This window comes from Dendrobates tinctorius, unplaced genomic scaffold (genome assembly GCF_039654945.1).
Source record: "Dendrobates tinctorius isolate UK_male_01 unplaced genomic scaffold, ASM3965494v1 ptg000259l, whole genome shotgun sequence".
NCBI lineage: Eukaryota > Metazoa > Chordata > Amphibia > Anura > Dendrobatidae > Dendrobates > Dendrobates tinctorius.
In genome coordinates this window covers 2,630,916-2,635,806 of record NW_027361926.1, presented here as the reverse complement: position 1 = coordinate 2,635,806, position 4,891 = coordinate 2,630,916, and the positions used below count along the sequence as shown (strand labels likewise).

The 4,891-nt window shown below is 40.3% G+C and overlaps 1 long non-coding RNA gene across 1 annotated transcript; it reads right to left on the bottom strand.

Annotated features, from left to right (window-relative positions):
- Positions 1–1,313: 1,313 nt before the first annotated feature.
- On the bottom strand, positions 1,314–4,479 carry LOC141069348 (uncharacterized). The gene is made up of 2 exons (XR_012226555.1): positions 4,329–4,479; positions 1,314–2,868 (listed from the first exon to the last, which is right to left on the bottom strand). It is a non-coding gene; the product is annotated as an uncharacterized lncRNA (long non-coding RNA).
- Positions 4,480–4,891: the final 412 nt, after the last annotated feature.

Genomic DNA, 4,891 nt, shown 5'->3' with positions numbered 1-4,891 from the left:
GTACATTTGTTATTCAATTAAATTAAATGATTATTAAGAAAAAATCAAGACAATTAATGCAGGGGTGAGAATAAATTACCAAAAAGAAGGGGCAACACAAGGAGTCTATTGCACAGATATTATGCACTTCAATGTACTATGGCTACATAGGATGTAATATGGTTGTAAAAAGAATTAATAAGCCACAAAAAATAAGAAAATTGATATACTGATATTATAAATAATCATAAAGTGCAAATAGTGAAAAAATCATTCATAAAAAGCACAAATTTGTAAAGACCAATCTATATATAAAAAGTGCAATGTCCAGAAATTCACAGACAGTGGGCTTAGGCACAAGTTTGTAAAGACCAATACATATATAGAGTGCAATATGCACGAATTCATAGACAGTGGGCTTAGGCACACAACCGCATAAATGTATATCACTAATTCAACAAATGACTAGTGTAGATAGCCATGTGGGCAGAGATAAATATATGTCACAACAGATATCCATTTAAATAAAAATGCTCAGTGGCAGGTTCTAAATAGAGGTGTCCAATGACAATTAGTCATATATGCGGCTGCAAGTAAAACTGTATTGAAAAGTACATATACATGTGCCAAAAAATTGCACTCAATCAATATCTTATGCCAATGTGTGATAGATCCCCAGGATGCACCAGTCCCCGACGCGCGTTTCGGCGTCTGTCTTCGTCAGTTTTTTTTCGTTGTGATATGATTTGATATCCGATTTGTCCTTATTTGTCTTATATTGTCCATTTGTGCTTTGATAAGGCTTATTATATAATTTTTAACACCATTTATAATTTTCCTTAAACATGCAACTTTGACCTTGGTATTTTGTTGAACCATATACATTTGGATCTCATGAACCAACAACTCCCAATATGTATTAAACAATGATAAGGAGATGCTGGGAGTGGTTGTTATCAGTCATTATCAGACTGCGGACCATGCAGGAACCACAATACTGATGAAACGCAGGCATATGTAAATGTTTATATCCAGGTACCTAATAGGTGACATCTTCTCTGATTGAGTGGTTTCTTTCTTCTTATTTCCATCTTGACCAGATGCCATGATGACTTTTCACATCCACAGCTGTTCTCTGCAGACTTCTCTCTTCTCCAATCTTCTGGAGCACATCCCCACATGGTGACCTTAAAAGTCAAAGTGTTACTAGATTGCCTTCTGCACAAAGATATCTGTCCATACTATGCCCTAAATAAGCCTCCTATGGTGTATGGCCTCCACACTGTCTGCCTTACTAAGAAGGGGTGGAAAAAACACTAAAATGCGACTACAGATCCAGTGTAAAAATAGAGTATCTTTATTAAGACAAGTACACAGTACAGGACAAAGAAAGTGTGGAATGGTGCATAAAAACAACCCACGCAGTGTGAACTACAAAACAGACCCACCTCAGGAACTCATCATATTATATTCCAAAACAGAACAAATATATATATAGGAAATGCATCTGTGGTCACCTAAATACCTTCATGCGTCATATAAATCCCCATAAATTATATATATCAATAATCAAGCCCACCTTAACAGCATGTCACAGCATCAGTATGAGCCCATGAATCACTATAACACAAATACCAAAGGAGCGCTATACAAGAGAAGGTCCAAATATATATGGGGTATAGGTTCCTGCACAATCCCACCATACCGAGATGAATGTAATATAGCTCTGGCCATAGTCCCAGTCCAGATAGTACTTAGCTCAATTCCCACTGATTCAAAATTAAAAACCGGGAACAGTTGAATCTCACCAAAATAAGTCGGTAGGTCGGAGAGTCCTGGGGGGGGTCCGTGCATCTGCCCCGACGCGCGTTTCAGATGCTCGTCCTTGGTCAGGGGGCGTGATAAACAGCGAGACCGGGAAGTTTAAAAAGACCGTGGACCGGAAGTCCGACCGGAAGTGACGCATCCGCAGTCATGACGACCAGGGATGTGAGGCGGCGCCAGCGTCTATCAGTGCGCGCCAAGGTATACAACGACACCATGGCAACGCACCGATCACAGACGCCAGAGGCCGCGTCACAGCCCCAGACCATGACACGCATGCGTGCTGGTCAGGACAGATCATGTGGGTCAAACTGGAATCCATTACAATTAGCACAGGGAATATTTCTAATCATATAAGGGACATAATGTTTGAACAGGACATAGAAATAATCAGAATCAATGAATCAGTTTGAAAATACTAAGGGGCATATAAGATATAATAAATGGCCGTTTATATGTATTCTAGTAAATATATCAGTAGCAGCATACATATGCTTTAGCCCATTAGTCACACATACCATATATAGAATGGCCCTATGCACATATGTACTCTAATAGACATATCAATAATGATATATATATATAGTTTAAGCCACATTAACCATATATATCATATAAGGCACACCAATACACATGTTATCAATACTAAATAATGTTTGCCTGTGTACAAATTGCTATACTATCACTTTAAGGATAAATATACCATAAATAGTATAAACTGTGCCAGCCACAAACGAATAAAGCATATAATATATTATGGAGCAAGCAGGTTCATAGATCCATCCTATTTCCCTTCCATTAGATGACAATAATACAGTAAATATTTATCCCACATATAAAGGAGATAAGTACAAATGTCCCTGCAAAAAACTGCTTAGTCAATCCCATGAATTGCCTCTAGTGATTCCTTGATTATCATAAGACAATACTTGTACAAGTACAACAGGGATAAACATATATAATGGATTGTAGGTATAACATGTTGGTATATGGCCCTCGTAGATCAGGATGTAAAAGGTCCACGGATCCGGCTCCCGATGTAACACAGCATGATAAACTAAAGGCCTAAAAGTAAGAAATATAAAATAAAATAGAAATTAATGACAGCCAGATAAAAACAATCACACTAACGTGGATGGCTAGATGCACAGAATGATACAGCCAGCGGGTGACCATAGAAAAGACGCAAAATTAAGGCATTCATTTAACCCATTCGGATGGACCGTATTTAAGGTCCATATCCATCTTGCCTCACACTGGGCTAGACGTAATGAGAGCCTACCTCCCCGAATACCGAAGTTCAAACTATCAATCCCTTTGACTCTGACTAACTTGCTATCACACTGGTGATGTAACTTAAAGTGCTTAGGTATGGTCTTAAGCATTGAAATATCATTTTCATTCGCCGCAGCCTGTATACCTAACACGTGCTCCCTGACCCTAACTTTCAGTTGACGTGTGCTCAATCCCACATAGATCAGGGAGCACGGACAGGTGGCGTAGTATATCACATATTTTGATAAGCAAGTGATTCTCTTTTTGATTTTGAATACCTTAGTACCAGATGAGTCCATAAATGTATCACTACGATCGATATTGGTACAAGCCACGCATTGTCCACAGGTGAAACACCCTATTCGTGGAGTACCACCGCTCAAAAATGTCAATGGTGGATTGGTCTCGTAATGGCTCCTAATTAGATGTCCCCGCAGATTCTTAGCCCTACGATATGCGATGCTGGGCTTTTTGGGTAACATTTTGGCCATTATTGGATCAGCTAATAAGATAGGCCAGGACCTTTCCAATATCTTCCTGACCCTATCTGATTGGGAGTGAAAGGTGGTTACAAATCTCAATCGATCTTCTTTAGATGGAGAGACATCAGTCTTATATAAAAGGGAATTACGCGTACTGTACTTTGCACGATTGTATGCTTTTTTAATTGATCTATGACTGTAACCCCTCTCCCGAAAACGCTGTTTTAAGTCCTTGGCCTGTATTTCATAGTCGACATCTGTCGAGCAAATACGCCTTAGGCGCAAAAATTGTCCTGTCGGAACTGATCTAATCATATGGCCGGGATGTGAGGAGGAGGCATGTAACAGCGAATTCGTAGAGGTCGGTTTTCTAAAGATGTTGGTCTGAATCAAATCATGATCATCCCTCCTGAGTAGAACATCCAAGAATTCAATTTTATTCTCATTGTACGCAAAGGTCAGCTTGATGTTCAGCATGTTGTCATTAAGCTGTTGGAAACATTGTCCCAGCAAATGGCTAGGACCCTGCCAGATCAAAAACACGTCATCTATGTACCTCGTCCATAGAAGGACGCGGTCCATAGATGCGTGTAGATCTGACTGAAAGAGATCCCTCTCCCACAGACCCAGGAACAGATTAGCATAGGAGAGCGCATAGGCCGCCCCCATGGCTGTCCCCTGGGTCTGCAGGAAGAAGGACCCCTTAAAGACGAAAAAATTGTGCGTGAGTGCAAATAAGAGCATATGTAAATGCTTACACCCAGGTACCTAATAGGTGACATCTTCTCTGATTGAGTGGTTTCTTTCTTCATATTTCCATCTTGACCAGATGCCATGATGACTTTTCACATCCACAGCTGTTCTCTGCAGACTTCTCTCTTCTCCAATCTTCTGGAGCACATCCCCACATGGTGACCTTAAAAGTCAAAGTGTTACTAGATTGCCTTCTGCACAAAGATATCTGTCCATACTATGCCCTAAATAAGCCTCCTATGGTGTATGGCCTCTACACTGTGTGCCTTACTAATCCACAACCACATTACTGTGTGCCATTATCAGCTATAACTGCTACAATGTCATTTTTTCTTCTCCAGCCAGATGGCGTCACCGTCAGGATATGTGCACATGATGCATATTTGCTGCGGATCCGCCGCGGATTTTTCCGCGCAGAAACGCTGCAGATCCGCACTGTGATTTACAGTACAATGTAAATCAATGGGGAAAATAAATCCTGTGCAGAAAAATCAGTGCGAATTTGCTGCGGGTTTAAAAGAAGTGCATGTCACTTCTTGTCTGCGGTTTTGCTGCAGTTTTCCACTTGCTCCATTCTA